Below are 21,800 nucleotides of genomic sequence, written 5' to 3' on the forward strand. Positions count from 1 at the left end.
TGTATGAGTTCTTTATATACTTTGGATATTAATTCTTTATCTGCTATCATTTGCAAATATCTTCTCCCACTTAGTTGGTTACCTTTTTGTTTTGTTGATGTTTCTCTTCACTGTGCAAAAATTTTTCACTCTGATATGGTTCCAATTGTTTCTTTTTGTTTTGTTGCCCTTGCCCGAGTAGACATACCAGAAAAATATTGCTGAAGTTAATGTCCAAGAGATTATTGCCTATGGTTTCTTCTAGGAATTTTATGGCTTCAGATTTTAAATTTAGGCCTTTAATACAATTTAAGCTTATTTTTGTATATGGTGTAAGAAAGTGGTCCAGTTTTATTCTCATGCATGTAACTGCCCAATTTTCCTAACACTGTTGTTAAAGAGATTATCTTTTCCTTGTTGTATATTCTATGGCAACCTTTATTTTCCATTTCTATTTGCTTATAATACACACACACACACACACACACACACACACACACACACACACATATTTAATCAATTCACTTTCTAACTGTCCCATAGATGGCTCTTTTTTATACATTCGGTTATCCTATGTCTTTTGATTGGAACACTTTGATCATTTACATTTAAAGTAATTATTGATAGGTACACACTTACAGCCATTTTGTTGTTTCCTGATTTTTTTTTTTTGTAGTCCCTTGTTCCTTCTTTTCTTGTTCTTTCCCATGTGATTTGACAATTTTCTTTAGTATTTGTATTTCTCTTGATTTATTGATTGATATCTATTAAAGCTCTTTGGTTTGTGGTTACCATGAGGTTCACATAAAACATCCTAAGCACTGGAGTCCTTGGGTGTCTCAGTTGGTTAAGTGTATGACCCTTGATTTTGGCTCAGATCATGATCTCAGTGGTGTGAGATTGAGTCCAGCCTGAGGCTCCATGCTGGGCATGAAGCCTGCTTAAAATTCTTTCTTTCTCCCTCTGTTCCTACTCTACTGCTCATGCATGCACTCTCTCTCTCTCTCTCAAAAAAAAAAAAAAAAAAAACAAAAACAGAAAACAAAAGACAAATAAAAACCATCCTAAGCATATAGCAGTCTATATTAAGTTGATGGTCACTAAGGTCAGATATATTCTAAAAGGCACTACATTTTTACCCCCCACCCATGTTTTATGTATGTGATGTCATTTTTTATCTTTTTTTTTTTTGTGAGTCCTCTAATTTTTAGTGTTATTGGTTTTACTTTTGTCTTTCAACCTTCGTATTATCTTTATAAGTGATTGACTAAATTACCTTTCCTATATGTTTGCTTTTATCCATGAAATGTTTTTCTTTAATAATTTTCTTATTTCTGATTATGGCCTCTCCTCTTTCCATCTTAGGGAATCTTTTACATTTTCTGTATGGCCAGTTTTGTGGTGATAAACTCCTTTAATTTTGTCTGGAAATTATCTCTCTTTCAATTCCACATGATAACCTTGCTGGATAGAGTATTCTGGGTCACAAGATTTTTCTTTCCAGTACTTTGAATATATCATTTTACTCCTTTTTGGACTGCAAAATTTGCTGAAAATTCAGCTAATGATCTTTTTTTTTTTTTTTTAAGATTTTATTTATTTATTTGACAGAGAGATCACAAGTAGGCAGAGAGGCAGGCAGAGAGAGAGGGAAGCAGGCTCCCCACTGAGCAGAGAGCCTGATGCAGGGCTCGATCCCAGGATGCTGAGATCATAACCTGAGCTGAAGGCAGAGGCTTAACCCACTGAGCCACCCAGGTGCCCCTCAGATAATGATCTTATAGTGTTTCCCTTGTTTGCATGGAGTTGCTTTACTCTTGCTGTGTTTGAGTCTCCCTTTACCGACGAAGATGGCGCCGAAAGCTAAGAAGGAAGCCCCTGCCCCTCCCAAAGCCGAAGCCAAAGCAAAGGCTTTGAAGGCCAAGAAAGCGGTGCTGAAAGGCGTCCACAGTCACAAAAAAAAGAAGATCCGCACATCACCTACGTTCCGACGACCCAAGACTCTGCGTCTCCGAAGGCAACCCAAATACCCTTGAAAGAGCGCCCCCAGGAGAAACAAGCTTGATCACTATGCCATCATCAAGTTCCCCCTGACTACTGAGTCAGCCATGAAGAAAATAGAAGACAACAACACACTTGTGTTCATTGTGGATGTCAAGGCCAATAAGCACCAGATCAAACAGGCTGTGAAGAAGCTCTATGACATTGATGTAGCCAAGGTCAACACCTTAATCAGGCCTGATGGAGAGAAGAAGGCATACGTTCGGCTGGCCCCTGACTATGATGCTTTGGATGTTGCCAACAAAATTGGGATCATCTAAACTGAGTCCAGCTGGCTAAATCTAAATACAATTTTTTCATGATAAAAAAAAAAAAAAAAAAAGAGTCTCCCTTTACCTTTAATTTTGATTTTTTAATTATTATCTCTATGTAGACCTTGGCTTTATCTTGTTCAAGCCTCTCTGTGATTCATGGACCCAGGTATCTGCTTCCTTCCTTAGTTAGGGAAGTTTTCAGTTGTTATTTCCTCAAATAAGTTTTCTGCCTCTTTCTCTTTTTCTTCTGGGAACCCCGTAAAGCAAATGTCAGTATGCTTGATGTCCCAGTGGTTCCTTCACCTGTTTTCATATTTTTAAAAATTTCTATTTGCTGTTCTGCTGGGTGATTTCCATTACTCTGTCTTCCAGATTGTCAATATTTTCTTCTAAATCCTCTTATTTGCTGTTGATTTCCGGTAGTGTATTTTTTTTTTCTCCACAGTAGTGTTCTTCAAATCTGATTGACTCTTTTTGTATGTTCTCTATCTCTTTGTTGAAGTCCTCACTGAGTTCATCCATTCTGCTCTCAAGTCCAGTGAGCATCTTTATCAGCATTACTTTGAGCTCTTTATCAGGTAGTTTGTCTATCTCCATGTTACTAGTTCCTTTTTGTGTTTCGTTTTGTTCTTTTATTTGGAACATATTCTTGTCTCCTTATTTTGTCTAAATTTCTGTGTGTTTACATGAACACTCTGCCAGTCTTGAATGGGTGGCCTTTTGTAGTAACATGCCCTATGTAGACTGTGTATGCCTTGTGGCTTTCAGTAGCCAGCTCTGACTTACCGGCATGGGTTTGGGATTTTTGGGGCACTCCACACAGGTGGTACCATGACAGGGTAGTAGAAGATGGAGTGGATTCCGGGCTGGTGTTCCTTGGGGCTATTTGTTGCAGGGGGTCCCTGACAAGACAGCTGGAACTGAAGTGGGTGCAGTTGGGTGCTTTTTGCCTGTGCTGCCTTGGCAAGATGGCTGGGTTTGTAGTGGGTGCAGTTTCCTGGCATGTACCACATTTGGGCAGCTTGGTGGGACAGGTAGAGCTAAGGTGGGTACTTTTGACCCTGGAGAGAATTCTAGGTATTAACCCCACTGTTTGGTGGACTTTTTAGGGTTAGTTCACTTATCAGTTAGTTTCCCTTTAAATTGTTGCTTTTTTTTCTATGCCTCAGGGCAGATAAACCTGCACTGATTCTTCAGTCATAGCTCTCCCTACTGAAGTTTGCAGCATTGGGATTGTAGTCTCCATTTTACTCTGTCTCTGTCTCTCCTGTTGTTCTCTATGTGGTCTCTCTATCCTTTGTTATAACCCTCCCTCTGTGCCTAGTTGATTTTTTCTTAAGATATTTTTTATTTATTTGACAGAGAGAGAGAGGTCACAAGTAGGCAGAGAGGCAGGCAGAGAGAGAGGGGGAAGCAGGCTCCCCGCTGAGCAGAGAGCCCGATGCAGGGCTTGATCCCAGGACCCTGGGATCATGACCCGATCCGAAGGCAGAGGCTTTAACCCACTGAGCCACCCAGGTGCCCCATGTGCCTAGTTGTTTTAACAGATATTTTAAGTTCATTAAAAATACACAGATTAAAGATGTTGTTTTCTAAGAAATGAGCATATCTCAAGATGGTTTGTCTTACTTGGTCAAGGACTTTCAAAGAGGAATTGAGACACTTGAATAAGGAGGTTATGTTGGTCTTATCTAACTTCTTATTACTGAAAGATGTTAGAGAAGGAAAGGAGGAGTCTAAAACAATAGCAGAATCCACCTGCTTCAAATGGCAACCCCATTTTAGTAGAAGGCCCAGATTCCCTGGCAGGGTTATTTAGGAAAGCATATATTTACTTGAATCTGTTCATGTCTAGTGAAGGCAGATTTTTTTTGAAATTTTGCATGTCTGCTAAAGCCACAAATTTGAAATATTTACTTAACTTTTTGAAAAAATTATCTAATTTTATGGCTAAAATTTATATCTGTTGCGACAGTTTTAGTTATCTAAAGAGACAAGAATAAGAGAAGAGAAGAAATAAAGGAATTTCATTATATGAACTAAATACTTCATTCAGAGAGTTAAGTTCCATTTTGTCCATGAAGATGCTACTTACTTAAAGCCTCATTAATTGTAACTATAGACATTTTGGAACTTATTATGTATTGGCTTGGATTACACTGTAATTTTTTTCCAGTTTCTATTATAAATTGAAGACAGATACTTACAAAACATTTGAGATGGTGACAAAATGGCACTAATATTTCCTACTTGTATTTTTCCCTCAGCAACAATAATTTGGCAGCCATCCACAGAAAAAAATGTCTTTGTGGGAAGTTTAAGATCAAGGTAGGAGATTGCGAAATTCTGGGGGAGCCAATACCAAGAAGGTCTATTTTGAGGAAGCAGACCTGTGCCCAGGTGACAAACTCTGACTGTAGACCTAGATAGAGACAGTATTCTGTCACTCTGTGGACTAGGCTACAACCCCATTTGGCCTTGGTTCTGCCACTGGCACCATTCGCCAAGGGACTCAGCAGGAGTCCATCCATACCCTGGGTAACAGGCCAAGACCTGGTTCTTTGCTGTGGACCACGGGGCAACCCATGACCCAGCTCTAGCCCCTCTTAACTTCTAGCTCTGCCAGTCTAAAACCAGGCAAGAGACACAGCTGTCCCAGCTCTAAGGTAAGCCTCCTGGTTTCAGTCTAATCCAGTTGAATATTCTGAAATGCCCTTGTAACTCAGTTCCATCCCATCCCAGCTACAATCTACAAGTGATCCTGCTTGCTCAGAAATTCACAAGAAGACACACTCATCTGAACCTTTGGAGATAGGACTGCAGGCTTTGGTCTGAGTGCAGATAATAAAGCCCTATGACTTGGTTCCAGCTCCTCTGAACTGTAGTCTGGGGCCAATACTGCCTACCCAGGTTTCTCCCAGTGACCTGTTTGGAGCTCTTCTAGGGACCTAAGGGGAGCCATACCTATCTGCAAACCTGGTTACATGCATGCTATTAAAATCCATACAGTGGCTTAATGAATGAAAAAAAGTATACAATAATATTCTATCTATATTATTAGAACTGAAAAGAGAAATAGACAGCAACACAATAATAGGTAACTTCAATATCCCACTTCATAAATGAATGGATCTTCCCAACAGATAATCAATAAGGAAACATTGGACTTCAATAACATTATAGATCAAATGGACTTATCAAACATACAGAACAGTCGATCCAACACAAAAGAATACACATTATTCTCAAGTATAAAAAAACATCACGCAAGATAGTCTATATGTTGGACTACAGAACAAATCTTAATAAATTAAGTTTGAAATCATGTCAAGTATTTTTTCTGTCCACTATGGTATAAATCTATAAATAAGTAATAGGAAAATTTAAAAATCCACAAATGAGCAAATTAAACATCACACTCCTAAACAACAATGGGTCAAGAAAGAAATCAAAAGGGAAATGAAAAAGTTTTAAGATAGACAAAAATGAAAATATAAATGTCAGATCATATGGGATGCAGAAAAAGCAGATTTATAAGGGAAATTTATAGTGATAAATGCCTATATTAACAAAAAGAAAAACCTCAAACAAACTTATTCCAAGGATCTAGAAAAAGGACAAAATACTAAGCCCAAATTTAGCAGAAGGAAGGAAATAATAAAGATTAAAGCAGAAATACATGAAATTGAGACTAGAAAGCCAATATAAAAGATAAACAAACTAAGAACTGGTTTCTTGAAAATATAAGTATATTAACAAATCTTTAGCAAGACTGCCAAGTAATAAGAGGACTAGTTATAAATGAGAAAGGAGATATCACAACTGATACTGCAGAAATACAAAGGAGTGTAAGAGACTGCTATGAATAATTATATACCAACAAATTAGAAAACCTAAATGAAACTGATATATTCCCAGAAACCTACAAGCTTCCAAGACTGAATCATGAAGAAATAGAAAATCTTATCAGACCAATAAGGGGCAAGAAGATTGAAGGAGTAATCAAAAACCTCCCAACAAAGAAAAACCCAGAACAAGAAACTTCCATGAGTAAGTTTTACTAATCACTTAAAATTTGTCTATCCGTTTCAAACTCTTCCAAAAAATTGAAGAGGTGTAAATACTTGCAAATTCATTTTATGAGGCCAGCATTAGCCTCATACCAAAGCTAAACAAGGTTATTTCACAAAAATAACATTCCAGGCTAATATCATGCAAAAATTCTCAACAAAATGCTATTACATCAAATTCAACAGCACATTATAAGAAATAATGAAGTGGGATTTATCCCTTGGATGCAAGGATGGTTAAATATATGCAAATCTATAAACACGATATACCATATTAACAGTATAAAGGATAAAAACCATATTATCATCTCAATAGATGTGAAAAAAAAAACCACTTGAGAAAAGTCAACATGCATTCATGATAAAAACTAAACAAATTAGTATAGAAAGTATGGACCTCATCATAGTAAAGTCCAAATATAATGAGCCAACAGCTAATCAATGTAAGAAGCTGAAAGATTTTCCTCTAAGATCAAGAATAAGACAAAGGTGTCTGCTCTCTCCATTTCTATTCAGTACAATATTGGAAGACCTAGCCAGAGAAATTTGGTAAGAAAAGAAATAAAAGAAATCAGAAAGGAAGAAGCTAAATTTGTCTCCTTTTGCATCTGATATGATCTTACATATAGAAAACACCATCAAAAACCATTAAAAGGGGCACCTGAGGGGCTCAGTTGTTTAACCATCTGCCTTCAGCTCAGGTCTTGATCCCATGGTCCTGGGACCGAGCCCCACGTCAGGTTCCATGCTCAGTGGGAAGCCTGCTTCTCTCTCTGCCTGCTGCTTCCCCTACTTGTGCTCTCTCTCTGTGTCAATAAATAAAATCTTAAAAAAAAAATCAAAGAATGGTTAAAACTAAAATAAACTTAAGTTTCAGGATATAAAATCAATATATAAGATCAGTTGCATTTCTATATACAATGAACAATTCAAAAAAGAAATTAAGAAAATAATCCCTTTTATAATAACATTAAGAAGAATAAGATAGTGAAGAATTTAGCCAGGAAGGTGAAGTTCTGTACACTGAAAATTATAAAATACTGATAAAAGAAATTGAAAAGACATAAATGGAAAAATACTCTGTGTTCATGGTTTAGAAGAGCTATTATTGGTAAAATATTCACACTACCCAAAGCAATCAACACATTCAATACAATACTTATGAAAATTGCAATGGCAGTTTTCACATAAATAGAAAAAACAATCCTTAAATTAATATGGAACCACAAAAAAAAAAAAAAAGACTCCGATAACTAAGGCAAACTTGAGAAAGAACAAAGCTGGAAGCAACATACTTCCGGATTTCAAACTGTATTACAAAGCTATAGTAATTAAAACAGTATGGTACTGGCATAAAAGAAGACACACAAAGGCCTAGAGAACAGAATTAACCCATGCAGATTTAGCTACTCTCTGACAAGGATGCTAAGAATAAACAATAAAGAAATGGTGGTCTTTTCAAAAAATGGTGTTAGAAAAATTGAGTATCCACATGCAAAGACTGAAATTAAACACCTTATTTATACCATACAGAAAATGGATTATACCAAACTCAAAATGGACTAAGGACTTAAATGTAAGACCTGAAGCTGTGAAACTTCTTGAAGAAAACATAGGGGAAAAGCTCCTTAACCTTAGTCTGGGCAATGATCAGATTTGACACCAAAAGTATAAGCAACAAAAGCAAAAATAATCATGGGATTGCATCAAAATAAAAAGCTTCTCTGTTGCAAAAGAAAACCTTTGTACACTATTGGTGGGAATGTAAATTGGTATAGCCATTATGGAAAATGAATGGAGATTAATAAAAAAAAATTAAAAATAAAACTTCCATATGTTCCAACAATCCCACTTCTGGGTACATATCCAAAGGAAATGAAATCAGTGTCTCAAAAAGATATCTGTAGTCCCATATTCATTATAGCATTATTCACAATAGCCAAGCTATGGAAACAATCTCTGATGAATAGATGAGACAATGTCATATATGATGGAGTATTACTCAATGTTAACATGGAAGGAGATCCTGCCATTTCCATTGAACCTAGAAGATACTATATTAAGTGAAACATGCCAGACATAGAAAGACAAATATTCATTTGTAAATTCTCATTTATAGGTAGGATCTAAAAAATAAAACTCATAGAATCAGGAGAATAGTAGTTGCCTAGAGCTGGGAATAAGGGGAAGTGAGGAGATGAAGGTGAAACGGTACAATTTTTCAATTATAAGATGAATAGATTCTGGGGATCTATTGGAGCAGAATGGTGATTATGGTTAATAATATCATATATCAGAAACTTGCTAAAAATAGAGCTTGTTTCTCACTACACACACACACACACACACACAGGTAACTATACAAGGTGATGGGAATATTAATTAACTTGATGATCATCACATGTATACCTTTTAAAAATCATATAAAGTAACATTTTTTTAAAGATTTTATTTATTTATTTGACAGAGAGAGAGAGAGATCACAAGCAGGCAGAGAGGCAGGCAGAGAGAGAGAGAGCGAGCATGAAGCAGGCTTCCTGCTGAGCAGGGAACCTGATGCGAGGCTCAATCCCAGGACCCTGGGATCATGACCTGCGCCAAAGGCAGAGGCTTAACCCACTGAGCCACCCAGGTGCCCCCATATAAAGTAATATTTTATTGAAACAATAGCTAATATTGCATTAACTCTTTCAAATTCAGCATTATACAAGTATGGGAAGTACAAATAAAGAAAAATAATTCACCTTAAAATGCAACAGGCCCTCACTCCTCAAATGCATTCTTCTACATAACAGATATCCAGATTTTGGGGGCATCTGAGTGGCTCAGTTGGTTAAGCATCTGCCTTCAGCTTAGCTCATGATCCTGGGGTCCTGGGATCTAGTCCTGTGTTGGGCTCCCTGCTCAGAGGGGAGTCTGCTTCTCCCTCTGCCTCTCCTTTCCTCTCCTCATGCTTTCTCTCTCTCTCAAATAGATTAGTAAAATCTTTTCAAAAAGTATTTTTTATACATATATGACATACTTAATATGGAAATAAATTTTTCTATGTAGCATAATAGAGTGTTTAAATAAGCACGCTTTAGGCCTTAGCACAATATTGGTGAATATTAACAATATTAAAAGAACTACACTAAAATTAGTTTCATATCATACACTATGATTTGTACAGTATTTTGTATACATTATCTAATTTGATCTTCATATTTAGACTGTCAGTAAGAAATGTCCAATACCTATAACTGGTATGATCATGAATTCTATGTATAATTATTATAACTTTCATGCTTTTTACAATGGCTCATAGAACCAGAATTTGATTAAGTCTCTTGGCCAGGAATGGCCAGCAAATCCCTGGACCCAGGGATGAAAGATTACTCCAAACTTTGCTGTGAAAGAGAGAGAAGGCAAAGGGGTCAACGCTAAGAGACAAGACCCTTTGCTCTTCTTTGCTCCTGCTTTTATTGGTCCTTCAGGATAATAGCAACTCCCTATCACTGTTTCTCAAGCATAGTGATGCATGACAAAGGGTCTTACTGGAACTGGGAGGATCTGTTTATGGGAAAGATATGCTAATCACTGTGTTCTACCAGTTAAGCTAAACAGACACTAAGGGGCAATGCATACATCTCTTAGATCACAGGCTGGGCTCTTTGAGCTGAGAAAACTTCCCAAAGGCAACTGTGGGAGGTATTCCTACAGCAGAGTGATCACACAGGCCTCAGGCATTCCAAAGGCCTACACCCTTCTCTGAAACCCTCCCATACCACAGTGGCCTCTGTGCTACATTTTAGCAAGTCAGGTATTATGGATGATTTCATGCTCTACATTAGCCCATTATCTATTTGAGTCCAAATTCTGCACGTGTAACCACTATGGCCTAGAGTTTCTAAACATACAATATTAGTGAAAATTGTGGGCCAATGACATAATTATACAAAATGTGATTTTCTGAGATTTGAAAAAGAAAAAAAAAATGTATCCACATCTTTTATTTCTCACAGGCCAAACTATGTTTTTATTGTGGAGGTGGGGGAAAATGCTCCTTTTGGTATTTTGGATCCCAGAAAAGGGGGAAAAAAATCTTTTCTTCAATTATGAAGCAATGATGATACATTATACTCAATTAATAATTCAGAGTAACTGTGTAACCTTCTCTTCTATCAAATCCAGTGGCCAAAGGATGATTTAAATAAATAGCTCCTTAAGAACTGGCAGTAGTTGCAAAATCTTTATCTTGATTTTTTTAACTTTAAGTTTAGTAAGAAAATGTTATTTTTAGTCAGTTACGGACATAAGATTCACATCTGAGTCATTTGTTACTAGATGGAACTCTAGGTATAAGTTTACCTAGAGGTTATATTTTCTATTACAATGTGAAAAAGACTTCCAATTCTCAAGAATTTACTAGAGCTTTGACAATATTTAGTCAAATCATAGAATCTATTCTTTAGTGTATATTCATTGGTCCTAGATTTATAACTATATAAAATAAATCTAACACTTCAAATATTTGAAAACAATCCCGTCTCTTTTCTCTTGTTCTTGAATGCAGATATTACATAGATATCTACCTATTTGTCAATATCTCCTTTCAAGGGTGTCTCACAGAAGGTAACAAGAAAAATTCTTATTTTTGTTTTTTCTTCTTAAAAAATAAAGACTGAGTTAACAATGTTAAAATTATTTTAAATCCCAAGTTTCTGAAATATTTCCCTTCCTTGAGCAAATCTCAAAATTTGACCAGGATTGTTTGATCCATTTGGCATAAATCATTGTTTCTGAACTTGAAATATTATATACAGGTAGCCAAGCCAATTTTAATGAATCTTAAAATTCATAAATGGCCACAGAATATTTTATAACCATAACATATTTTATGCTAAGAGTTTCTGTTTTCTAATGCCTTTACTAGCTCAAGTAAATATGAAAAGGAAATAAAATCTTACTACAAAGGATAATAATTTTATGTGTAATATAAAAAGTGAGAGAAAGTAACTTTGATTAGTGGGTCAAATTAAAGTATTTTTTTCAATTATCTAACATCTACCATTACTAATTAATTGTACTTGGCAATTTTCCAACAGGCTTTATAGCTCTCAAAGTTTATCTCATGCAAGAAAAGAAAATTGTAAGGGTAAAGAATGTTTCTAATAGTTTTACATTTTGGATATTTTAGAAGTTATGGAAGACTATGTTATACCTTTGACTTTCTTTTTTAATTGTATACATAGTTGATCTTGGAAAAAATGAACACTGAAAAATGGACATTGATAAACTCTCTAAAACATATAGAAAAGAAGGCACCAAATAAATAGAAGTGCTATCCTCGGGGAGAGATATTAAGATATTAAAATAGTTTATCAAAAGCAATTAGAAAAATGATTTCATATGAAAGCTGAATGATGACAATTTAGAATTATTTTAAAATATAAATATAAAATACACTTAAATAGAAATAAAATATATTTAAAAATTATAAATGATAAAATATAGCTTATTATTACAAAGTTTATATTCTGAATTTATTAACTAGTTAAAAATATACTTAAGAAGCAATAAACTACAGTTGACCCTTGAACAACATGGGTTTGAACTATGCAGGTCCGCTGATGTATAGATTTTTTTTTAAGTAAATACAGTATAGTACTATAAATGTATTTTCTCTTCCTTATGATTTTCCTAATGACATTCTTTTTCTCTAGGTTACTTTATTGTTAGAATAAGTATTTAATACAAATAACATATAAAACATATGTTAAATGACTATTTATATTATTGGTAAGGATTCCAGTCCACAGTAGGCTATTAGCAGTTAAGTTTTTGGGGAGTCAAAACTGAATAAGTGTTAGACATTTCTAACCCTGGTGTTCTTCAGGGGTCAACTGTATTTTCTATTTGTAATTTTTAAGGTAATTATTATTTAACCTATTGCCATTCAAAACATATGGCATGCAATTTAACTTATGTGTATATATATAACTTTATTATTTGAAAGGAGAATCAGTTGATTTCTGGGCATAGAAAAGTTGACAAAAAAATTGCCAGTTAATTACACATCAACAGATTTCTCATAAATAATTGAAAAGCTTTTCAATATGGTTAAAAATTTGAAAGAGTTAACATTTTGACATGATCATTAAAATGTCACAAATTTGGAAACTTCATAATTCTGATATCATAATTCTAAGTGTGTTTTCCTGAGTACTTTTCCCCCAGGATCTGGATAGTATTATTATGAAAATAATTCTGAGTTCAAAAAGGCTTTAAAAATTCTGGGTTAACAAAACTAAAGGGGCAGATCCAGATTATTCAGGCTTTAACATTTCAAAGTGCCCTGTAAAAATATAAGAAAAACACAATAAAACATTTCTTGAACTCACTTTTTTTAAAAAGATTTTATTTATTCATTTGACAGAGATTACAAGTAGGCAGAGAGGCAGGCAGAGAGAGAGAGAGAGAGAGAGAGAGAAGCAGGCTCCCTGCTGAGCAGAGAGCCTTATGCGAGGCTCCATCCTAGGACACTGAGATCATGACTTGAGCTGAAGGCAGAGGCTTTAACCCACTGAACCACCCAGATGCCCCTGAACTCATTTTGTCATGGAATACTCACAGGACAAAATATTTTGGGGAGACTATTTTGTTTTACAACAGAAAAAAAAACAAACCTATTTTGTGTGGGCTGATACTTTTGTAAAATACAATAAAAATAAAGACATACAAAATAAAAGTTCCCATTTTTTATAATTAGACCCAAAAGACATAAAAATTAACCTACCCAGTTACTATAAATATTCCTACATACTTACTCTCCTTTTGTGTGCTTCATCTCATCAGGTTTCAAAAACACACAGGTGTTGACTGGCAACAATGCAGGGGTCAGATTTTAAGTAGCAATGGTTTCCACCATACAATTTGTGAAACAGCCTTCTAACATTCCATTCACTCCTTCTATGACCTTAGTGACAAACCAAAAGAAAAGTCATCCAGCTTTACCTGAACTTTTCTGTTGAGGATAACTGAGTAACTGTCAAATTATCCTACTTTTTGATTCCTTCCCTTCCTCCTTTACCTCCTCTTTCTCTTCCTTTGTCCCTTTTTTTTTTCTTCTAATAGCAATAATGATCCACTGTTTAAAAAATCTTTAGTCACAAACTGTAATTCTGTGTCCGATATGGATGCTGAGGGAAATATAAATTAAATAATTATTCTCCCTTTAAGGTGATGGTATTTATACAAGTGTTGTAACAGAAGTGTGATAACACCACAAAAGAATATCAAATAGTGTGCAGTAAGAATTCAGAAAACGCAGAATTCTGTTCTTTAGGGACCCATATTTGTTCTTTTTATCTTTCATGCACTTGTATTATTCATGCTCTCTGTAGTCATGCAGCAGGTCTAATACTTCTGCAGCTTAGCCAACTTGAATATATTCAGGGAAAGCTACTATTTCCACCCAACACCTATTGTGTCGAATGCTCAAAACCGCCAATATCTGCAACTCTTTCGTTGTTGCATGATTTTATGTCTACTCAAACCTGCTCCTACACTTTTTTCACAAAGTCTGATATACTGGATGGAAGATAGGCTTATTAAGTTACCTTGTCAATTTACGTAAACTCAAATAACATATATGACCTTCAGTCAATTAACTACATTCAGGTCACACAACTTGGAAGACTGATTTTGTATGTTTAACGAGGCTATTTAGAAGCTTATCAACTTTACTAATCTTTTCAAACAAATAGGTTTTGGTTTCATTGATTTTTCTCCATTGATTTTCTCTTTTCAACTAATTTCTGCTCCTGTTTTTATTATTTCCTTCCATCTGTTCACTTTTTGTATAATTGCTCTTCTTTTTCTTGTTTCTCAAGGTAGATGCTGAGATCATTGATTTTTAGCTCTTTCTTATTTTTTAATACAAGTATTGATTGCTATAAATTTCCCTCTAAGCATGATTTTATTTATTCACACACCTTTTGATATATTCTATTTTTATGTTAATTCAGTTTAAATATTTTTCTAATTTTCTCTTGATATTTTTGGAAACAAGTTATTTAGCAGTGTGTTATTTAAATTCCAAATATTTGTTTTCCATATATATTTTCCATATATATTTTTGGCATTAATTTTCACTTTAATCTTATTTCAATCAGAGAACACAATGTAGATTTATCTCATTTTAATTTATTGCATTTTGCAGATATTGTATTTTTTTTTTCAAAGGGAAGTTTGTGGCAACTGTGTGTCAAGCAAGTTTATCAGCATCATTCTTCCAACAACAGTTGCTCACTTTGTGTGTCTCATTTTAGTAAATAGTATAATATTTCAAACATTTTCATTATTACTATATTTGCTATTCTGTCCTATGATCAGTGATCCTGATTGTTACTATTGTGTTTTGGGGCCCCACAAACTATGCACATATAAGACAGTTAACCTCATTGATAAATGTTGTATATAGTCTGAATGTTCCACTGACCAGTCTTTCACCCATTTCTTTCCGTTTTCATGGGCCTCCCTATTCCATGATATATATCTGTATTGAAATTAGGCAAGTTAATGACTCTACAATGGCTTCTAAGTGTTCAATGAAAAGAAGAGTCTCACATTTCTCACTTAAAGTCAAAAGCTAGAAATAATTAAGCCTAATGAAGAAGGCATGCCAAAAGCTAAGGTAGGCCAAAAGCCAGGCCTCTTGAACCACTTAGATTAAATTTCAATTTACAATTTTCACTATGAACTAAAAGTTTTACTTCAGTGAACACATGAATGACAAGAAAACAAAATAGTCTTATTGCAGATATGAAGAAAATTTTAGAAGTCTGGATAGAGGATCCAAGCAGCCATAATATTTCCTCAAGCTAAAGCCCAATCCATAGCAAGGCCCTAACTTTCTTCAATTCTATGAAAGTTGAAAGAGGTGAGGTAGACAAAGAAGAAATACTTGAAGTTGGTTCATGAGGTTTAAGGAAAGAAACCATCTCCATAACATAAAAGTACAAGGTGAAGCAGCAAATGATGAGTAAAAGCTGCAGCAAGTTAACCAGATCTAGCTAGGATAACTAATGAAAGTGGCTAAAACAAGATTTTCAATGCAGATGAAATCGTTTTCATTGGAAGGAGAGGCCATCAGGGTACCTGGGTGGCTCAGTCAGTTAAGCATCTGCCTTTGGCTCAGGTCATGATCCCAGGGTCCTGGGATCAAGTCCTGCATCAGGCTCCCTCCTCAGTGGGGAGTCTGTTTCTCTCTCTCCCTCTGCCCTTCCCCTCTGCTCATGCTCTCTCTCTCAGATAAATAAATAAAATACATATAAAATACATATGGAGGGGCCATCTAGGACTTTCATATCTAGAGAGAGAAATTCACTGCCTGACTTCAAAGCTTCACCAGATAAGTTGATTTTCTTGTTAGAGGCTAATGCAGCTGGTGATTTTAAGTTGAAGACAGTGTTCATTTACCATTCTGAAAATTGTAGGGCCTTTAAGAGTTATGCTAAATCTACTCTGCCTGTGCTCTATAAATGGAACCATAATGTCTGGATGATAGCACATCTATTTACAGCATGGTTTACTGAATATTTTAAGCCCACTGTTGAGATCTACTGCTCAGAAAAAAAGATTTATTCCAAAATACTATTGTTCATTGACAATGCACCTGGTCGCCCAAGAACTCTGATAGAAATATGCATGAGATTATTGTTGTTTCCATGCCTGCTAGCACTACATTCATTCTGTAGCCCATGGATCAGGAAATAATTTCAACTTTTAAGTCAGTATTTAAGATTTTTTATTTTTTAATTTGTCGGAGAGAGAGAGAGCAGAAGTGGAGAGCTGCAGGCAGAACAGGCAGAGGGAGAAGTAGGCTCCCTGCTGTGCAAGGGGCCCAAAGTGGGACTTGATCTGAAGACTCTGGGATCATGACCTGAGCTGAAGGCAGATGCTTAACCAACTGAGCCACCCAAGTGTCCCTTAAGTCAGTATTTAAGAAACACATTTTGTAAGACTATAGCTGCCATGAATGATTCCTCTGATGTATCTGGGCAGAGTATATTAGAAAACTTCTGGAGTGGATTCACATTCTAATGCCATTAAAAGTATGTGTGATTCATGGGACGAGGTCCAAATATCAATATTAACAAGGGTTTGGAGAACATTGATTCCCACTCTCATGGATGACTATGAGGGATTCAAGACTTCAGTGGAGGAAGGAACTGCGGATGTAGTGGAAATAGCGAGAGGTCTAGAATTAGACATGGAGACTGAAAAATGTGACTGAGTTGTTGCCATCTCATAAAACTTGAATGAAAGAGGAGTTGCTTTTTTTAAGATTTATTTATTTTAGAGAGAGAGTGCATGTGTGAGCTGGGGGAGGGGCAGAGGAAGAAGAAGAAAATCCCAAGCAAACTCCAAGCTGAGAGCAGAGCCCAACCCTGGGCTTGATCTTCAACCCTGAGATCTTGACTTGAGTTGAACTGTCTGAGTCACCCAGGTGCCCCAAGGAGTTGCTTTTTATGGACGGGTGAAGTGGTTTCTTGAGATGGGTTCTATTCCTGGTGAAGATGCTGTAAAGATTGTTGAAATGAAACAAAGCATTTAGAGTATTGCATAAACTTAGTTCATAAAGCAGTGGCAGGCTTTAAGAGATTTGCCTTCAATATTTAAAGAAGTTCTATGGGTAAAATGGCATCAAATGGCATTGCATGCTACAGAGAATCATTCTTGAAAGGAAGAATTAATGCAGCAAAATTCATTGTTGTCTTATTTAAGAAGTTGCCACAGCCATGCCAAATTGAGCAACCATCACCCTGATCAGTCAGCATCCATCAACACCAAGGCAAGGCCCACCAACAGAAAGACTATGACTCACTGACTCTAAGCTCATATGATGGCTACCATATTTTAGCAGTATAATAATTTTTAATTAAAGTATGTAAGTTGTGTTTTTAGTCCATTTACATTAATATAACTACTATGATCAATTTCAATCAATATTTTACTATTTACTTTCACTTTGTTTCCCCTTTTCTCTTTGCTTTGTCTTCTTTTCTATGAATTTAATTTGTTTAAGATTTTATCTCTATTGATTAATTAGTTTTCTTTTAATTTGTTTTTTTTTTCATTAAAATATAGCTGACACAGAATATTACATTATTTTCAGGTGTACAATGTAGTGATTTGACAACTCACCACAAGTGTGGCTACCATCTGTCATCATACAACACTATTATAATACCATTGACTATATTCTCTATGCTGTACGTTTCATCCACCTGACTTATTCTGTAACTTGAAGCCTGTATCTCTTACTCTTAATCACTCACTTTGCCCATCACACATTTCCCTCTACTCTGGCAACCACCAGTTTGTTTTCTGTATTTATAGATCTGTTTCTGCTTTTTCTGTTTGTTCATTTCTATTGTTTTTTTAGGTTCCAAATATAAGTGAAATTTTTATTTTTTTTGTTCTTGTTTATAATAGGCATTTTTCCTTACCAGTGTCTGTCTTTAAATAAATTGACACATTTGATGTACACTCTAAGAATCTTTTAACAATATACTCTTTCAACAATATACTTTCAACAATATGCAACAATTTCAACAATATGCCCCCTCTTTTTTTTTTTTTTTTTTTTGCATTTGTCTTTCTCTTCTGCTTAAATACATGAGAATTTCTTGGATCTGTGAGTTTATAATTTTTATCGAGTTTGGAAAAACATTGGCCACTCCTCTTTTTCAGATTTCTGTTACATGTCTATTATACTACTTAATATTGCTTCATTTGTCACTTCACTTCTATCAATTTTGTCTTTTTCCCCTTGTAAGTCATTGCTATGTCTTCAAGGTCTCGTCTTTTCTTCTATGATGTCTGTTCTATAAATCCAAGTTGGTATATTTAATTTTAGATATTGTATTTTTAGGCACAGAAGTTTTATTGGGTCTTTAAAAATATTTTCTATTTCTCATCATTTTAAGTTATTTTTAGTGTTGATTTACCCATGAACATATTTATAATATTTTTAATAGTGGTCTTGTAGTCTTTATCTGTTAATTTTATCATTTTATATAATTTCTTTTTTTGTGCACATTTATTTATTTATAATTTAATCTGATTTAATTTCTTGGTGTGTGTTCCAAAATTCATTGTTTATGCAACACACCCAGGGCTTCATGCAATATGTGCCCCCCTTAATACCCGCCACCAGGCTCACCCAACCTCACACTTTCCTCCCCTCCCAAACCCTCAGTTTGTTTTTCAGAGTCCACAGTCTCTCATGGTTTTTCCTATAGTTATGAATTATATCTTCTTGATATTTTGTATGCTTATTTTATTTTGATCGGATACCAGACATTGTTAACTTTTTAATGGACGTATAATTCACATATAACATAATTTGGGATGTACTACATAATAATTTAACATTTGCATATATTCCAACAGGATCACTATGATAAGTTTGGTTAACATCCGTCACTATACATAGGTACAATTTTTTTCTTGTGGTGGGAACTTTTAAGATTTACTCTCAGCAATTTTCAAATATACAATACAGTATTATTAACTATAGTTACCATGCTATATTTAATAACCCCATGATATATTTTTTTATAGCTGGAAGTTTTTATCTTTTGAACTCCTTCACCCATTTTACTCCCATCTCCTGTCTCTGGCAACCACCTATTTGTCCTCTGTATCTATGAGCTGGGTTTTGTGAAATCACATAGTATTTATCTGTCTCTGGCTTATTTCAGTAAACATAATGCCCTCAAGGTCCAACCATGTCACAAATGGCAAGATTTCACTCTTTTTTTAAGCTAAATAATATTCCATTATGTGTGTTTTACACACACACACAGACACACACACACAACTTTTTTTTTTTTTTTTAAGATTTTATTTATTTATTTGACAGAATGAGACACAACAAGAGAGGGAACACAAGCAGGGGGAGTAGGAGAGGGAGAAGAGGAGCTCAATCCCAGAACCCTGGGATCATGACCTGAGCTGAAGGCAGACACTTAACAACTGAGCCACCCAAATACCCCCAATTTTTTTTTCCTATTCACCCATCAATGGACATTTAGATAGTTTCCATATCTTGGTTATTGTAAGTAATGTTATAGTTCACATGTGAGTGTATGTATCTTTTTGAGTTAGTGTTTTTGTTTTCTTCAGGTAAACACAGAAGTGGAATTGCTGGATCACGTGATAATTTAATTTTTTATTTTTTTAAATTTATGTTTTAATCTTATTTAATTCAATTAATTAATATATAATGTATCATTAGTTTCAGGTGTAGAGTTCAGTTATTCATCAATTGCATATAACACTCAGTGCTCATTACATCATATGCCCTCCTTATGCCCGTCACCCAGTTACCCCATTCCCCTCCATCAATCCTCAGTTTGTTTCCTATAGTTAAGAGTTTGCTATGGTTTGTATCCCTGATTTCATCTTATTTTATTTTTCACTCCCTTCCCCTATGATCCTCTGTTTTGTTTCTTAAATTCCAAATATGAGTGAAATCATGTGATAATTACCTTTCTCCAACTGATAGTTCCATTTTTAAAATTTTTGGAAACCATTCTGTTTTTCATAGTGGATGCATTAATTTATATTCCCACCAAAAGTGCATAAGTATTCTCTTTTCTCCACAATTTTACCAACACTTGTTACTTATTGTCTTTTTAAAAGCCATTTTAGTGGGTGTGATGTGACATTCTGTTGTGGTTTTGATTTGCATTTCCCTGATGATTAGATTTTAAACATCTTTTCACATGTCTGTTAGCCATCTGCATGTTTTCTTTGGGAAAATGTCTATTCAGATGTTCTGAATCTGGAACATTTAATTGGATTATTTCTTTTTGTAATTGAATTATTTATTTTCTGTTGAGATGTATAAGTTCTTTATATTTTTTGAATATTAACCCTCATAAGATATCTGATTTGCAAATATTTTCTCCCATTCATTAGATTGCCTTTTTTTTTTTTTAAGAGTTTATTTATTTATTTGACGGACAGAGATCACAAGTAGGCAGAGAGACAGGCAGAGAGAGGAAGGGAAGCAGGCTCTCTGCTGAGCAGAGAGCCCAATGTGGGGCTCGATCCCAGGACCCTGGGATCATGACCTGAGGAGATAGCAGAGGCTTTAACCCACTGAGCCGCCCAGGCACCCCTCATTAGATTGCCTTTTAATTGGATTGCTTTCTTTGCTATGCAGAAGCCTTTTATTTTGCTGTAGTCTCACTTCTTTATGCCTTTGCTCTCTTTGCTTTTGGTGTCAGAAAATCATCCACAAGCTTTTGGCATTTGGCACTAAGAGTGATGTCAAGGAGCTTATCACCTGTTTTCTTCTTGGAGATTTATGGTTTCAGGTCTTATGTTTACATTCATCCATTTTGAGTTAGTTTTTATATATAGTGTAAAATACTGTATAATTGTCGTAAATTTTGGCAATAAATCATGTTTGAATGGGTTTATTTTTGGGGTCTTTTTTTTTCTATTGATCTATGTGTCATTTTTTATGTCAATGCCATACTCTTTTGGTTATTGTAGCTTTGTAATATTGTTTGAAACCAGGGAGCATGATCCTCCTGCTTTGTCTTCGTTGTCAACATTGTCTGGCTATTTGGAGTGTTTTGTGGTTCCATACAAATTTTCAGGTGGTTTGTTCTACCTCTATGAAATATGTTAATGGTATTTATAGGTATTGCCTTGAATCCATAAGATTACTTTGGGTAATATGGGCATTTTAACTATTCTTTAATTCTTTCAATCATAAGCATGGAATTCTTTCATTTATTTTTGTCTTCCTCCATTTCTTTTACTAATGTCTTGTGTTTTCTAGAATACACATCTTTCATCTGCTTAAATTTATTTCAAGATATTTTATTAATTTTGATGCATTTGTAAATATTGATTTTGTGTCTTGTAATTTTATTTTATTTTACTTTTTAAAAATATTTGTTGGAGCGCCTGGGTGGCTCAGTGGGTTAAGCCGCTGCCTTCGGCTCAGGTCATGATCTCAGGGTCCTGGGATCGAGTCCCGCATCGGGCTCTCTGCTCAGCAGGGAGCCTGATTCCCCCCGCCCTTCCTCTCTCTCTGCCTGCCTCTCTGCCTACCTGTGACCTCTCTCTGTCAAATAAATAAATAAAAATCTTTAAAAAAATAAAAATAAAAAAAATAAAAATATTTGTTTATTTGATAGAGGGAGGAGCAGAGGAAGAGAGTCTCTTAAGCAGGCTCCACACCCTAGGACAGAGCCCATTCTAGGGGTCAAATCCACCACCTGAATTCATGACCTGAGCTGAAATCAGGAGTCCTATGCTTAACTGACTGCATCACCCACACATCCCTGTATCTTGCAATTTAAATGAATTTATTTATTCTAAATTTTTTAAATCAAATCTTGTGGGTTTTGGATATATAATATCATGT

At 35.1% G+C, this 21,800-nt stretch overlaps 1 pseudogene; it reads left to right on the plus strand.

Moving 5' to 3' along the window:
• Positions 1-1,829: 1,829 nt before the first annotated feature.
• LOC116871722 lies at positions 1,830-2,300 on the plus strand (annotated as a pseudogene).
• The last annotated feature ends 19,500 nt before the right edge of the window (positions 2,301-21,800 follow it).

The sequence above is a fragment of the Lontra canadensis genome, unplaced genomic scaffold (assembly GCF_010015895.1).
Source record: "Lontra canadensis isolate GAN:19392208 unplaced genomic scaffold, GSC_riverotter_1.0 scaffold27, whole genome shotgun sequence".
NCBI classification, from domain to species: domain Eukaryota; kingdom Metazoa; phylum Chordata; class Mammalia; order Carnivora; family Mustelidae; genus Lontra; species Lontra canadensis.